We start from the raw sequence: 18,011 nt of genomic DNA on the forward strand, positions 1-18,011 counted from the left end.
AGAGTCACGTACCGTCAGCCTGACTGGCTTTGGACTGGATCTGGATCGATCGGACTGATCTGGACCGATCTGACTGACCTGGATCGATCTGGACTGATCTGACCGATCTGGACTGGATCTGACTGACCTGACTGGATCTGACTGGATCTGGATCGACTTCCTGACGATCTCGGATCGGATCTGGACTGATCTTGATCGACCTGACTGACTTGGACTGATTCGGATCGACCTGACTGGATCTGGATCTGGATTGACCTGGATCGATCTGGACTCGACCTGACTGGATCTTGACCGATTCGATCGACCTGGACTGGATCGACTGGATCTGGATTGACTTGGACTGACTTGAATTGACCTGGATCGATTTGGACTGACTGGACTGACTTGACTGATCTAATCGGATTTGACTGGATCGACTGACTTGAACTGATCGGACTGGATCTGACTGACCTGATCGATCGATCTGGACTGACCTGGACTGGATCGGATCGATCGACTGGATCTGGACTGACTCTGTATTGATCTTGACTGGATCTGGACTGGATCGGACTGGGCTCTGGATCGATCTGACTGATCTGGACTTGACTTGACTGGATGTGAACGGATCTGAACTGATTTGGATCGATCGGATCGATCTGGATTGAATTTGGATTGATTTGGTTGGTCTTGGAGTTGATTGGATTTGATTGAGTTTGGTTGATTTGAGATTGGTTTGTTGATTGGTTTGGATTGATTTGGATTGGATGGTTGGATTGGATTGGATTGAAGTTTGATTGGATTTGATTGGTTTGGATTGGTTTGGATTGGTTTGGATTGGATTTGGATTGGATGTTTGGATTTGATTTGGATTGGATTTGATTGTGTTGATTTGGATTTGGATTTAATTTGATTAGATTTTGATTTGAATTAGAATTGTTTGGTTTGGATTGGTTTGGATTAAATTTGGATTGGTTTGGATTGATTTGGAATGGATTATGAATGGTTGATTGTTTGGTTTGTTTTGGATTGGTTTGTTGATTGGTTGATTTTGTTGGATTGTTGTTTGATTGGGTTTGGATTGGTTTGGATTGTTGATTGGATTTGGATTGTTGTTGGATTTGATTGTTTGATGATGTGGAATGGTTTGATTGTTTGGATTGATGTTGGATTGGTTTGGATTGGTTTGGTTGGTTTGGATTGGTTGGTTTGGTTGGATTGGTTTGGATTGGTTTGGATTGGTTTGATTGGTTTGGATTGATTGGTTGGAATTGATGGATATGGAATGGAGTGGATTTGAATTGATTTGATTGGATTGATTTGGATTGGTTTGGATTGGATTTGGTTTGGATTTGGATTTAATTTGGATTAGATTTTGATTTGAATTAAATTGTATTGGATTTGGATTGGATTGGATTGGATTTGATTAAATTTGGATTGATTTGGATTGGATTTGGAATGGATTATGAATGGATTTGGATTGGATTTGGATTTGTTTTGGATTGGATTTAAATTAGTTTTCTGATTTGATTAGAATTGGATTGGTTGTATTTATTTGATTGATTGCCTTGGTTTGGATTAAATCGGTTTGTATTTTGGTTTGGATTAGATTTTAGATGGTTTGGATTGTTAGACAACTTTGATCTGGCTTTTCATTAAACAAAGGAAATTGATTTGATATTTCCAACCATGCTGCGAACATCAAATGATTGCTCGAACAACTCCATTTTAAAACGAGGACAAATCAGCAACAACAGTTTTATAAATATATTTTTTTACTATGGTAGGCTCATTTGCCTTGGATCGTTAGCGAAGCCGAAATCTGTTTCACAATATCATTTAGCCATGTTGTTATACAATATTGTTAGTTTTGGGAAAACGAACGACTCGTGGTTTGGTCTTTAACATAAATTCTTTGGGGATAGTCAACGTTATTTCACAATGTTAAATCTAATCGCAAAGGTTTTTTTGAGTCAAAGCAATTTTGAAAAGAAAATTACAGCTAAAATTTAAAAAAACATTTCCATAGCATTACATAACATAATATATTGTCTAAGAAATATTTCTTCTGCAATAAATTCTGTTTTATTTGTTTTTGGTCTACAAATCTTAAACATAATCCACTGTTCACCAACTGAATCACCCTAATCCTAAAATCGTTATTGTCCGCATTTTTGTATACATCGAAACCAACGTTTGCATGGCAATCGAATTATTGAACAGGAAATATAGTAACCAATACAAAGCAGCCAGTCAATGTTCAACGAGCACTTGAAAATTCTTTTTGGCCAAGCCCGCCAGCTCCTGCTCAAGATTCTTCCAAATCGGAAAACAACCCTCACCAACCAAACAGAGTTTGGAAAAACGACAACGGAACATCCTCTGCCGCATATTGCATCGGTCTTCCTCTACATGCACTGACAGTCACTAATGGAAAATGGTCGTCGTTTTGCTCTCAAATTCAAATTGAGACTTACTTCTCGGCAACCACCAACGGCGACGACGACGATTTCTCTGTGGTGGTGGGTCTGAACATGAAATCTGCACTGCAAGCAAAGCTCCCCGTTCCATGAAGTCAGTTCGATTCGAAGAAGCACAACAACCAACAACACACCTCGAATACAATCTCCGGTATTTTAGTTGGCTCGTAGATCTGTCCCGGTGTTCCGGGTTTTAAGCTTCACCGTGTGTCAGTGGGAGAATGGAACTACTTCTACCGTGTGCAAAACAGGATCCTTCGCCTGAAATCCTTAAAATATTGTGCTGAAGCCGAGACAGTCGGTAACGCCGGAAAACCTAGAGGCGTATAAATATAGCTTTATTGGTTAAATATAATCGGAAAGCATGGTTCACTCAAGAAGGTCTTCCGTGCAAGTGGGTGGTAAAAGATAAAGGTATCTATCGCCGTCGGAATGCGGGAGATAAGGCCCGGTGAGTGTGGAAACGGTTCTGCCATGGAGGGCACACATAAAATGTAATTCATTGTTTCGCAGAATCCAACACATCCTTTTGCGTTCCCAGTGATGTGGGCGAGATTTGCATTCTAGACGAAGAAATGGGACCTACAGGGTCGACACGTACCGGTTTCACTGTCCTGACAGGTTTATGGTTTGGTGAGGCTTACTGTGGGGCTCACGCACCTCAAGAAGGCGGTTAGGTGATTATGAGCAGTGGGCGGGAGAAAAGATGCAGTCGAGTGGTTTCTTGAACTATTGCTGCAGTGGTTGGCAATGTGCAGACCATTTATTTATTTTATTGTTGACTTTCTGTTTTAATGCCGAAAATGGTTTTTAAGTATAGGCAGTGTGGCGTAATATAATTACCTTTAATTACCCACATTGAAATTGTTCATTTTCAACTCTACTGAGCTTTATCACGAATTTTGACACCTCTAAAACAGGCAAACTGAGATGGAAGCAAACACAGATGATGTTTATTCTTAATTTTCAACTAAACCTATTGTAAAAGATTCCTTTTTTAATTTAATATATGTATTGAATAGCTAGTTCCAAAATTTTGATTGTAGCTTGTAAATTTAATTTTGGTGTCTTGTTAGTTCATTCCGTAAAGTGTCTCCTGAACAAATATAGGGAAAAATGAAATTTGTTAAACTTTTCGGAAAGATTTGAAAAGATCTGGATCTGTGTCAACATCATTTTTTGTCTACTTTCCGATGATTCGTGTGGTGAATTGCGCCAAAGGGAAATTGACTGATGCAATGTTAGAATGAGGACGCTGTCTTTGTTCTAGATCTTAGGGCTTGGGCTTTAGCTCTTGGATAACATAAAGTATGTAGGATAACCATTTAACCTCAAAATGAATTTAACGTTTCAAAATTACTTGTGGTGAAGTTTTAAACGCAATCTTAGGTTTTGTCTGAATTTGTATGAGGGCCCCCCATTGTGCGATCGCTCGAAATATTTGTTTTGGAGTAGTCATAAAATCGTCAATGAAAATATCACAATCAAATCGATTAACTGTGAAATTTGTTTAAGCAATCATTTTAAAATTTGTGAGAGCTCGAAACAGGGGTACTTCGGACAAAAATGCATAATGGTGGATGTATGACAATTCCAATAAGAAACCATTATTGAAAAACTTTTGATTATTGTGTATTCTATTCTTAAACTTTATATTGTACATATATGTATGACGATCAGTATTTCAAAGCCTTTTGAATCAATCAACCACAACCAACACAATGTATGAAAGACATGTGGACAAAGATCAGACAAAACGTCGAGAAGCTAAAGGAAGCATGACGAATTTCTCCAAAAAGCTCTTGCAAGAGACTTGGAAGCATGTTATAAGCGTCTCAGACGCCTCCTTCCAAGCAGCCTCGTAATCTTTCTTTCCAGAGGCTCGGAGACTTCTCAGCTCGTTTCAAGAGGCTCAGGCTCCTATCAAGAGGCTCGAAGTAACCTTTCAAGAGGCTTAGAAGCCTGTTTTAAGAGGCACGGAAGTCTCCTTTCAAGAGGTTCGAAAGCATCCTTCCAGAAGGCTCCGAAGCATCCTTCCAAGAGGCTCGAGCATCCTTCAAGAGGCCCGAGACACCTTTCAAGAGGCCGAAGCCTCCTTCCAAGAGGCCGGAGCCTCTTTCAAGAGGCCCGAAGCCTCTTTCAGAGGCCGGAAACCTCCTTTCAAGGGCCCAGCCTCCTTCAGAGGCCGAGCCTTCAAGAGGCCGAAGCCCTTTCAAGAGGCCGAAGCCCCTTTCAAGAGGCCCGGAAGCCTCCTTTCAAGAGGCCCGGAAGCCTCCTTTCAAGAGGCCGAAGCCTCCTCTCAAGAGGCCGGAAGCCCCTTCAAGAGGCCCGGAAGCCCTCTTCAAGAGGCCCGGAAGCCTCCTTCAAGAGGCCCGAAGCTCTTTCAAGAGGCCCAAGTCCTTTCAAGAGGCCCGAGCCTCCTTCAAGAGGCTCGGGCCTCCTTTCAAGAGGCTCGAAGCCTCCTTTCAAGAGGCCTGAAGCCTCCTTCAAGAGGCTCAGAAGCCTCCTCAAGAGGCTCGGAAGCCTCCCCTTTCAAGAGACTCAGAGCCTCCCTTTCAAGAGGCTCCGGAAGCCTCCTTCAAGAGGCCCAGCCTCCTTCAAGAGACTGGAAGCCTCCTTCAAGAGGCCTAAGGCTCCTTTCAAGAGGCTCAAGGCCCTTTCAAGAGGCTAAGCCCTTCAAGAGGGCTCAAGCCCTTTCAAGAGGCTCAGGCCTCCTTCAAGAGGCCCGGGCCCTTCAAGAGGCCTGAAGCCTCCTTCAAGAGGCTCGAAGCCTCCTTCAAGAGGCTCGGAAGCCTCCTTCAAGAGGCCTGAAGCCCCTTTGCCTGGAAGCCTCCTTAAAGGCTCGGAAGCCTCCCTTTCAAGAGGCCCGAAGCCTCCTTCAAGAGGCCCGAAGCCTCCTTCAAGAGGCTCGGTCCTTCAAGAGGCCTGGAAGCCTCCTTCAAGAGGCTCAGCTCCTTCAAGAGGCCCCGAAGCCCTTCAAGAGGCCTCAGGCCTCCTTCAAGAGGCTCAGCCTCCTCAAGAGGCCGGCTCCTTCAAGAGGCTCGGAAGCTCCTTCAAGAGGGGCCCGAAGCCTCCTTTCAAGAGGCCCTGAAGCCTCCTTCAAGAGGCTCAAGCCTCCTTCAAGAGGCCTAAGCCTCCTTCAAGAGGCCCAGCGTCCTTCAAGAGGCCAGCCTCCTCAGGCGGAAGCCTCCTCAAGAGGCCCGAGCCTCCCTTCAAGAGGCCAGCCCTTCAAGAGGCCTGGAAGCCTTCAAGAGGCCCTGAAGCCTCCTTCAAGAGGCTCCGAAGCCTCCTTTCAAGAGGCTGGAAGCCTCCTTCAAGAGGCTCCGAAGCCTCCTTCAAGAGGCAGGCCCGAAGCCTCCTTCAAGAGGCCTCAAGCCTCCTTCAAGAGGCTCGGAAGCCTCCCTTTCAAGAGGCTCAGAGCCCCTTCAAGAGGCTCAAGCCTCCTTCAGAGGCCTCGAAGCCTCCTTCAAGAGGCCTGAAGCCTCCTTTCAAGAGGCCTCGGAAGCCCTTTCAAGAGGCCCGGGCCTCCTTTCAAGAGGCCTCGGAAGCCTCCTCTCAAGAGGCTCGGAAGCCTCCTTTCAAGAGGCTCAAGTCCTTCAAGAGGCTCGAAGCTCCCCTTTCAAGAGGCCTCGGAAGCCTTCCCTTCAAGGGCCTCAAGCCTCCTTCAAGAGGCCTCGGAAGCCTCCTTTCAAGAGGCTCGGAAGCCTCCTTTCAAGAGCCAGGAAGCCCTCCTTTCGTCTAAGCCGAGCCTCCTTTAAGAGTCGGACCTCCTTCAAGAGGCTCGGAAGCCTCCTTCAAGAGGCTCGGAACCCTTCAAGAGGCGCTCCTCTAAGAGGTCGGAAGCCTCCTTCAAGAGGCCGAAGCCTGCTTCAAGAGGTCGGGAAGCCTCCTTCAAGAGGCCGGAAGCCCCTTCAAGAGGCCAGCCTTCAAGACGCCGGGAAGCCTCCTTCAAGAAGCCTGGAAGCCTCCTTTAAGAGGCCTGAAGCTCCTTCAAAGAGGCTCGAAGCCTCCCTTCAAAGGCCTGGAAGCCTCCTTTCAAGACGCTCGAAGCTCCTTCAAGGCTCGAAGCCTCCTTTCAAGAGGCCGAGCCTCCTTCAAGAGCTGAAGCTCCTTCAAGAGGCTCCTGAAGCCCTTCAAGAGAAATTCTGAAGCCTCCATTTAGGGTCGAAACCTCCTTTCAAGAGCAGCTCGGAAGCATCCTTTCAAGAAGCCTCGGAAGCATCCTTCAAGAGGCCAGAGCCCTTTCAAGAGCCTAGGAAGCTCTCTCTCAAGAGGCCTGGAAGCATCCTCAAGAGGCTCAGATGCCTCCTTTCAAGAGAAATTCTAAAGCCTCCATTTAAGAGGTCGGAACTCTTTCAAGAGGCCTGGAAGCCTCCTTTCAAGAGGCCGAAGCCTCCTTTCAAGAGGCGGAAGCCTCCTTTCAAGAGGCCAAGCTCCTTTCAAGAGGCCAGTCCTTTCAAGAGGCCGAGATCCTCTTTCAAGAGGCCAAGCCTCCTCAAGAAGCTCCGGAAGCCTCCTTCAAGAGGGCCCGGAAACCTCCTTTCAAGGACCGGAAGCCTCCTTTCAAGAGGGCCCAGCCTCCCTTCAAGAGGCCCGAAGCCTCCTTTCAAGAGGCTCAGCCTCCTTCGAGCCAGCCCTTCAAGAGGCCCGAGCCTCCTTTCAAGAGCTGGAAGCCTCCTTTCAAGAGGCTCAGCCCTTCAAGAGGCCTCGCCCTTCAAGAGGCCCGGCCTCCTTCAAGAGGCGCTCGAGGCCTAAGCCTCCTTTCAAGAGGCTCCAGCCTCCTTCAAGAGGCTCAGCCTCTTCAAGAGGCCGGGCCTTCAAGAGGCCTGGAAGCCTCCATTCAAGAGCTCCTGAAGCCCTCCTTCAAGAGGCTGGAAGCCCCTCAAGAGGCCGGCCTTCAAGAGGCTGAAGCCTCCTTTCAAGAGGCCTGAAGCCTCCTCAAGAGGGAGCTCTTCAGGCCGAAGCCTCCTTTCTAGACGCACTGAAGCTTGCTTTCATGGCTGGAAGCCTGCTTTCGAGAGGCCTGAAGCTTGCTTTCAAGCGGCCTGGGAGCCTGCTTTCAAAGGCTCGAAGTCTCCGCTGGTGTAATAAAAAGTGTCGAGACTGCTCGAATAAATGATTCATCTGTCATTCCCATACAAAATCGTGTATCAAACGAAAAGAAGACCTGCCAAATGCAGCACATGTCGCACTCTTACTTACAGGACTCTAGTCGCCACTAAGGGGCACTGCACGGACTGCTTTGTTTTCTCACTGCTAAGAAATAAAAAGAGGGTGGGGTCCCCCTTCAAGCGGCTCGGATGCCTTCTTCGAGACATACTGAAACCTCCTTTCAGGAGGAACGGAAGGAAGACTTCAAAAGAAGTATTCCTGGAGAGATTTTGAAGGCACACCTGAAAACATTTCTGGAAGACTAAACGAATCAATCTCTGAGGGTATTTTTAATCCCTGAGGGTTGATTTTCCCAATTAATTTTTTATAAATTTATGATATCACCTGGATGAATGGGTACTGGAGAAATATCCGAAGCAACTGAGGTACATTCTCAAGGAAATCTTGAGAATATTCGGAAAGTATGATGATAGATTTACTGCATGCCTGATATTGGTCCTAATTCCAGTTTCAAAACAGGGGTGTGTTTAATTACTGTCAGATTTTCGAAGGAATTTTGAGAAATGCCTTCAGATGCCTTCAAACTAGATCTTGCAGGAGATTCTTAAGTATTTACGAAGGAATTCCTGAAGAAATCAAGAAATTTATATGAAAATTCCAATAGGTATTTGTTTAGAAATTCCATTGGAAATTCTTTCGTGGATTCCTTCAACAATTCCTTCAGAAATTCGTTTAGAAACCTTGTTCAAAAATCTAATTAGTTTGTTATTCGGAAATTCCTTCCTTTCACATTTGAAAATTCCTCCAGGAATTTCTTCTAAAATTGCAATAGAAAATCCTACAGAAATTATTCCGGAAGTCTTCCAGGAATACTAGCATAAGTATTAGAACGCTAGAGATAGGTGACCATATGGATCCTAAAGGAGGACGTGTCCTCCTTTTCATTACAAATCTGATGCCTTTTGCACTAAAATGTCCTCCTTTTGAATATTTTCAAAAAACAGTTGATTATTAACTTTTCGTAGAAATTCTAGCTTATTGAACAATATTGCAACAGAGACCCATTCGCAAATTATTCATGTGCAAACATTTGCGTTTTTGTTTCTAATATGAAATATATATTTAAATATATTTCCTTCAAGTTTGTATAAAATCAATGGTAATATCAAAAAACAAATGCTTGAGTAATATTAAGATAGGTCGAAAATATCAGAAGAATCGGAATAAAAAAATAGATTTAAAAAAATGCGAATGTATTTCAAAATTTTCTTTGAGTAAACTCATCAATTTTTACGCTACTAAGTTTCAAATATCAAACATTATGTGAAATCAAGTCCACTCAACTGAAATACTGACACTTTCAATTTTGATGTCAACAGCGGTTTGCAAATCATCAAAGTTTATCCTGTCATCTCAGATAATTTCCAACATCTTCATAAAACAAAACTTTCATGAACAATTCTTCGGAAATGCTGTTACTACAATTTTGAAGCAGCTGAAAAACATATTTTGAATTCAAATACCTATCTCGGTCCACGACGTTAGACAAGTACGTTAGCATAAGACGTTAAGTATACGACGATAGGTACATGACGTTAGTATAACGGCAATAGGCATAAGTATTGATATAATAGACGTATATACCGACGTTAGCATAAAAATGACCCAAAGAACAGCCCATGACATAAAGAAGGAAAGAGCAGAATTATGCCAAACGTCCATTTGCCTAACGTAAATTATGCTTATCGTCCGTTATGCCTAACGTCCATTATGCCTATCGTCCGGTATATAACGTCTATTATGCCTAAGTACTATGCTCAACTGTCGTGACCCGAGATAGGTATATTGAATTCAAAATATTTCAATATTTTCTAACTAGAATTTAGTAACACAGTACAGTGGTTTTTATATTACTGAGCAAAGACACCTTCCTTTACATTGTATTCCAACTAATGATTATTGATTCCTTCGATTAGAATATATTTTAATGAGAACGAGTAGATTGCACTGTAGTGAGTATTAAAATAAACGCGATGATTTTTGATTTGGTTTCTACGTTTAACCTTATAGTGCATTAATGAATAAATGCAATGATAACTAATTTTGTAATGATCAAATGATACTGAGGCTGTGCCACTGTGCTATGTGGTTTCACCATAGATAGTGAACGATAAAGTAACCTACTAAATCGAATATTTTCCTGAAATACAATTATATTCGCCAAAATTGTTCTAAAACTGATTTTTCTAGAATTTCTTAGAGTTGTTTCTATTTTTTGTTTTTAAGATCAATTCTTCGGAAAATCTAATAAGGTATCCAAAATTTTATTGGAAATTACTTCGTAAATTCCGGATAATTTATTCTGAAATTCCTTTGAAAATCTTTCCGAAAGTCTTCGGTTTTCCTTTAGACATTTTATCGATTATGAGTTATGACATTTCCAGGACTGCTTCGATATTTTTTTCTAAAATCTTCAGAAACTCTTTCTACTTCAGGAATGATTTACAAAATTACGCCATTTATTGCTTTTGACATTCTCCAGGACTCCTTTTAAAAATCATCTGAAAGGCTGCAGAGTATTCATTCGAAATTGTATCGGTATTCTTTTTGCTTTTAGTAAAACATTCAAAATTTTCTTTGAGGAATTATTCCGGAAATTCAGTTTTCGATTACTCTTGAAATTTATAGAAATATTATAAACCAGTTGACCCGGCAGACGTTTTCCTGTATAGTAGGCGAGAATGTGCATCTGAACTGCCCATGCAAAGTTCCATAGAATCACAATTTTAGTTATTCACGGTTTCTAACTTCTCGTAATTTCCCATTAGGAAACATCATAAAACCCGTCGAAACTATAACGAATGTTTCTGCTGAAGAAACGAAAAATCCATCCAGCCGTTTTCGAGTTATCGGATACGAACACAGACCATTTCATTTTTATATATAAGAAGATAGAAAATATCAAAGGAATTGTTTGAAGAGTTTCATGGAAATGTCAAAGGAATTTCAGATGAAATTTCCAAGGAAATCTGAAGTAACTTTTGAAGATTCTTAAAGCATTTCTGAAGAGATTTCCGAAAGAAATTCTAAGACCTACCCAGTGTTGATAGAATCATACTCAAATCTCAATCATCAAGTTTATGCACGAGTTAACTTGTTGCGATTCTGTAGGGAGAACATCGTACTTGAGTTTCGAACACAATCGATTAAGCTTGCCAATCGCGGAAAAAATGATTTCGCTCTAAATGTTTTGTTTACTTGAATTTGTTATCCATTATTTTAATCGAAAAGTAATTCAATGAAGAAATGTGAAAATCATGAATGATGCAAATCGCGATTGAATTATGAGCTACCTCTGGGCCGTGATTCTGATGGGATTTGACTCACGATGATTTGAATCGCCGATGAGATTTGAGAGTTTTAGATTCTACCAACAGAATCAGAAGGTCTTATTTCAAATTAAATTTCAGAGGAATGTTCGAAGAAATTTCTGTAGAAATTTTCGAAAGAATTTCGATGAAATTCCAAGTGAAATTTCCAAGATTTTTTTCTGGATTATCGGAAAGGTTTTAAGGAATTGGAAGAATTTGTTTAATAAAATCTTGAATAATTGTGATGCAATTCATTAAAATAAATTGAACGAATTCCTAATTCAATTCATCAGGAATTCTCAAACATATCCGAAATTCGTAAAGAAATTTATGAAAGAATTTCGATAGAACTTGAGAAATTTTCAAAGAAATTTGGAAAGGTATTTCGAAAACAATTTTGGCTTTCCGAAGAACGCTCAGTTATTCGACGGATATTCCTAAAACAATTTCGTAGTTATTGCTGGAGAAATTTCCAACGGATTTTCCAAAATAATTCTAATGGAATTTCGAGGAAACCTTGAAAATCGAACGGAATCTTCAAATTGAACCTGAAGAAATTTCCGACATTCCTTCAAAAATTATTTCTAGAATTAAATTCTTCGGAAGTTTCATGGAGATGAATCCAGTAATGACATAGGAGCAGTACTGAGATTTTGTTTCATTGAGAGAGGCCGATTTTTACATTTATTCTCTTCCGCTTTCATAGAAAACATAAACAATTAAAGGAATTCTGCCAAATTTTCACGGATTTTATTTATGAGAGCGCATCAAACTATTGTAAATAAGCTGTTTGTTTTCAATACATTTCTAAATTGAAATCAAAACAATACAATCATTTTATCGATTAGTCATCATTTGAAGATCTATTGAAACTATTTAGAAATTTAGATTTCAAAACAAAGCATCATCACTGCTTGTAATGTGACAGGTGACGAGACGGTACATTTTCATTTGGTCTCTTGAAAAAATGCAACTGTTTTCTTTTCATAGACAGTCACGAAAACTACAGTACCTATAGGAGTTTCTATAATATTCTTCAAAAATTCAAAGAAGAAATTGAAGAATAAATCAAACATCCATTCGGAAATTTCAAAAGTGTATGCATTAATGTATAGTCGACTCTCTTCATCTCGATGTTCTATATCTCAATATCCCTCCCTATGCCGATGGTTTCTCGGTCCATTCAATCTACTTACACTTTTTGGCTTTCTACATCTCAATACTCTCTATCTCGATGTGTTCTAACTCATATTTTGTTCAGGATTCACTCTTTGTGATCAAATATTTAGGCTACTAGATCATCTTTCGACAATAACAAAACACATCAACAATAAGAAATGAAATTGTTTTGTTGCCGTTTTCAATAGAAACGAGCTTTTAGATCTAGTTGCCATTTCATTCCTTCCATTCCTCGATTCATTATCTCTAATGGTCCTTCAATATCGAGATGTGGAGAGGCGACTGTATTAGATTGCAATGGCACTTCAAATCCTGTAATCAACATGTTTTGTTCAGGACGGTTACTATATGCGTCATATGTCGTCGTTTTCCATCACAGTCGCCCAATTTTCATATCCAGTGAACAAGGAAACCAAACAATAAATTTGATACAAGGTAAATGACCATATCGGTCAAGAAATCCGGGTTACTATGGTTGAATCACAAATCAAATGCTACGTTATGTTCACTAATTGCTGTATGGAAAAACAGCGCCTCTAGCTGGGTGACCATATGAAATTTTCCTAAAGGAGGACAATTCACCAAATCGTAAAGCGAAAAGGAGGACATTTGGTTCAAGGAGGACATAAAAATATCGAGAGAATTTGATTTTAAAACAATAACAAGAGATCGTATATCAATGCGAATAAGTGCACAAACGCAGTCCATATACGTACAACGCGTGAACCCAATAGAAAATGTGCCTATATCGCCTCCACCTTGTTTATTTATTCACTAGCATATGCAACTTTGTTTTAGCCTGGATACGACATTTCTTCTCCTTTTTAACATTACATCTCTAGATGGAATATTTCCAACTGTCGTTATAGTCTATATTAATCACTTTCCAGTTATAAACTGCAAGCACATTTTTGTAATAGTAAGATTTTGGCTCAATTATTAATCATTCAATTATTTTAAAATCAACTGAAACAAATGTAAAATAGTATTATGATGGTGTTTTAGCGATATTCACAAAATTAACAAGAAAACTCATCGCTATAATTCTTAACATTGGGTAAAAATAACTTTAATAAAGAAATTTAAAATGAACATTTGAATAGATATCTATGACATGTAGGCAAGGACCGACACAAGACGCTTAGTAGACTAGTGAGATTTTTTCTGAAGTCATTGAGCACACTAATTGCAAAGGAGAAATGATCGTTAACTGTATCACGTTCTCGATTGAAGAAATTCAAAATACATATTATACAGACATCACCTCAATTCGTTGAGCTGAGTCGATTGGTATATAACATCAGGGTCTCCGAGCCTTCTATCAAAAGTGTTTTGTAGAATATGAATGTATACTTAGTAATACGAGAAAGGCAAAAACAACTCAACTGTTCAGATTAGTTCAGATTTTATTCCATTCAGGCGGCATAGAGTCTGCTCGCCAGCTGTCAAGAATCGTAAGGTAAAGGCAATTGATAACGTCCGGTATGCTTAACGTCTATTATGCCAACGTACTTATGCCTATTGCCCTTATGCCTAACGCACTTATGCTCTAACGGGGTATACCCACCATCTCAATATGAGCAAGATCACAAACAACTACGATTGAATTCGTCAAATAATATCAGTTTTCCAATTGGGTCTGCAAAAAACTGTCCATTACTTTATGATTGCTGAGTTGAAATCGTGCTCTTCGCTACAACCAATTTTATATAAATGTTTCCAAAATAAGGCTGTCAGTTTTCACTGAGTACCAATTCACTGAATCTTCCTTCCGTTCCGAACCCCAGTTTGTCTATAATCAAAATAAGTGTTCCGCCATTATCATCGTCATCATCATCACCCCTCATGCCCCGACAGACCCATTAACTCCGAGAGTGGCCACCATTAGTACCAATCACTTCACACCGCCCGGTCGAATCGCTTCAAGTAGCCGCTTACGGTCGGCGGGGCACTATACCGATTGCTGTCGACATCGCCATCGTCTTTGTCGTTTCGTTTCCGCGGTCGTCGGGTCGCGTAGCCTTCGTAATAACCATAAAAGTCCGTCTCGTAGCGAAACTGCGTAGACGCTGTATGCAGAAGGAACCTATGTTCTACCTTTCCGCCTACCTTCATGGCGAACATGACGGCAGCAGGCTGTCTTCGTAGCGTAATAAAGGTGATACCACTTGTTCTGAGGGAACCAACAACAACCATCGCCGGAGCTGCCATCGGGGAGGCATCGCCGTTAAGAAAACTGACAACAATGGCCCACCGTTGCTTAAGGGCCACTACTGTTGAGATCGTAAAAATGTTTCCCGGTGAAGCTATGTGGGGAGTGCTGACGACGACGTTGGGAGCAGCGGTAAAAATCATCTGAAGGAGATGGGTCCCCTGATTGTCAGGGAAAGGGATGCACGGTAGCAAAAGTATTATGGTGAATTGAATAAGACGAAGGCCGAAGCATAAATGATAACGAGTGTAATTCCGGCGAAACAGCCTGATCGGTTATAATGACAAATGACTTCCTTGGTTTGGGTTAAGAAGAAGGGCGAACGTTTATATTCGAGATTTATTGAAAATTTTGCACTCCATAACGATAAATTTCAAACTTGTTTGGATCATTAGAGTTTTGAAACAAATTAAAAGAACATTGTGTGGTTCTATAATTTATGTCGCTTTCAATTCTTATGCCTAAACTTTTGTTCTTATTTGTTATTTAAAATTGCTGATCACGATTAATTAAATCGAGCCCTAAATGATATCTCATTTACCACATACGAAAGTATGCTGCCCTACCATGTAATTTTTACGCGTGACCGATCGAACAAAGACCCACCAAAATTTTCGAAAATTACCGAAAAGAAGAAACAAACCCCGATAAATCATTCAGAAACGCAGGCCAAAATTATTCCCATGAACGTGGGCCGTGTCACGTGGCACTCCATGGCCCATGAAACCGGGAGTAAAACGTTGCTCAATTTATTGGTTTCCGAGAAGCCGCGCACTTGTATCCGGCTCAAAAATTTAATCTGTTCTAGCGGTTCAGCGCTTCAGGCCCTGATGATGGTCGGTTCGGTACCGATGATGATGATGGTGGCGGAAGTTTTCCCAAAATTATCGATGCGCAACGATCCGTTCAATATGCGGGATTGGAGTGTATGTGAGTGTGGGTACGTACGCGTACCGCCGGTGAAGGTGTTATTACGGCTGAAATGGTTTAGGAGGTTCTGGGCGAAATTAGGAACGATGGACCCAGTCAAGCAGCGACCGGAAATGGTCTAATTTGTAGGTTAGAGCGTAGGAATGTCTGGGAGGCGTGGTGGTAGCAATTTTGATAGTCAAGCTTCAGGAACCAAGGCGATGGATGGAAATTATGTTGTGATGGATAGGGTGACATGTAACAGACTATATATATGAATGAAAGTTAATTATTATTCGGTGTTATATGTTGTAAAGCAATCCATTAATTAAACTGCAAATTATTTCATTACATTTTAATTTATTGAATAATTTTATATTTCGGATTACGATGTCTTGATAAATACACACTCGTCTATTTCTTCAATGGCCCCATATTCCAACAGAGCACTGTTGCTTCGCAGCCGTGTTTATTAATACGCCAACACGAGATCAAATTTGAGGAAATCTCAAAGTTCAAATCGCTTTTCCAACCTACTCCACCCCACGTAAGATTTTTCCCATACAAATCATTTTATATATGGAGCATAGGGATAACGAGCCTTCCCCAAAGTGCTTACGACCCATAATTTCTGAAGACTTCTTCTTCTTCTATTGGCATTACATCCCCAAACTGGGACAGAGCCGTCGCAGCTTAGGTTCATTAAGCATTTCCACAGTTATTAACTGCCAGGTTTCTAAGCCAGGCTACCATTTTGCATTCGTATATCATGGGCTAACACGATGATACTTTTATGCCTAAGTCGAGACGATTTAATTCGAAAATTGCCAGACCGGCACCGGGAATCGAACCCAGCCACCACACAAAGGGTCTTGCTTTGTAGCCGCAAGCGTCTTAGGAGGGCCCGAAGACGTTCTGAGAAATTTCGAAGGAATTTACGGAAAATCCTGAGGATTTCGAGTAAACTCGAGAATCTTCCAGAAAATCCTGGGAAAATTTCCACGAATATTTCTTCCAGAAGAATTTCTGGGAATTTTCGAGCAATTCATGGAGGAACTCCCGGAGAAATTCCTGAGGGAGATCATGAGATTCCTGAAGGAACTCGAGGAACTTCGAGGAACATCGGAGACTTCCTGAGGAACTTCCGGAGGAACTTCCTGAGGAACTTCCGCGGAGGAATTCCTGGAGGTCTCCGGAGGAATTCCTGGAGGAACTCGGAGAAATTCCTGGGGAGATCATGAGGAATTCCGAAAGAACTTCCGGAGGAATTCCTGGAGGAGATCATGAGGAATTAGGAATGATCGGAGAATCTCCGGAGGAATTCCTGAGGAACTTCCGGAGGAATTCCTGAGAACTCCGGAGAATTCCTGAGGAACTTCCGGAGGACTGAGGAACTTCCGAGGAATTCCTGAGGATTCCAGAATTCCTGGAGGAACTTCCGGAGGAATTCTGGAGGAACTTCCGAGGAATTCCTGAGGAACTTCCGAGGAATTCCTGGAGGAATTTTGAGGAATTCCTGGAGGAACTTCCGGAGGAATTCCTGGAGGAACTTCCGGAGGAATTCCTGGAGGAACTTCCGGAGGAATTCCTGAGGAACTTCCGAGGAATTCTGGAGGAACTTCCGGAGGAATTCTGGAGGAACTTCCGGAGGAATTCCTGGAGGAACTTCCGGAGGAATTCCTGAGGAATTTCCGAGGAATTCCAGGAGGAACCGGAGGAATTCCTGAGGAACCCGGAGGAATTCCTGGAGGAACTTCCGAGGAATTCCTGGAGGAACTTCCGGAGGAACTTCCTGAGGAACTTCCGAGGAACTCCTGGAGGAAATTCCGGAGGAACTTCCCGGAGGAACTTCCGGAGGAACTTCCTGGAGGAACTTCCGGAGGAAACTTCCGGAGGAACTTCCGGAGGAAACTTCCTGAGGAACTTCCGAGGAACTTCCTGGAGGAACTCCGGAGGAACTTCCTGGAGGAACTTCCGGAAGGAACTTCCCGGAGGAACTTCCGAGAACTTCCCGGAGGAACTTCCGAGGAACCCCTGGAGGAACTTCCGGAGGAACTTCCTGGAGGAACTTCCGGAGGAACTTCCGGAGGAACTTCCGAGGAACTCTGGAGGAACTTCCGGCGGTTCCTGAGGAACTTCCGGAGGAACTTCCTGAGGAACTTCCGGAGGAATCCGGAGGAACTTCCGAGGAATCGAGAACTTCCTGGAGGAACTTCCGGAGGAACTTCCTGGAGGAACTTCCGGAGGAATTTCGAGGAACTTCCGGAGGAATTCCTGGAGAACTTCCGAGGAATTCTGGAGGAACTTCCGGAGGAATTCCTGAGAACTTCCGAGGAATTCTGAGGAACTTCCGGAGGAATTCCTGGAGGAACTCCGGAGGAATTCCTGAGAACTCTGAGGAATTCCTCGGAGGAACTTCCGGAGGAATTCCTGAGAACTTCCGAGGAATTCGAGGAACTTCCGGAGGAATCTGAGGAACTCCGGAGGAATTCCTGGAGGAACTTCCAGGAGGAATTCCTGGAGGAACTTCCGGAGGAACTTCCTGGAGGAACTTCCGGAGGAACTTCCTGGAGGAACTTCCTGAGGAAGTTACGGAGGAACTTCCTGGAGGATTACGGAGGAACTCCGGAGGAACTTCCTGGAGATACTTCCGGAGGAACTTCCGGAGGAACTTCCGGAGGAACTTCCGGAGGAACTTCCGGAGGAACTTCCGGAGGAACTTCGGAGGAACTTCCTGAGGAACTTCCGGAGGAACTTCCTGAGGAACTCCGG

Source organism: Armigeres subalbatus, chromosome 3, assembly GCF_024139115.2.
Source record: "Armigeres subalbatus isolate Guangzhou_Male chromosome 3, GZ_Asu_2, whole genome shotgun sequence".
In the NCBI taxonomy this organism is placed as follows: Eukaryota; Metazoa; Arthropoda; class Insecta; order Diptera; family Culicidae; genus Armigeres; species Armigeres subalbatus.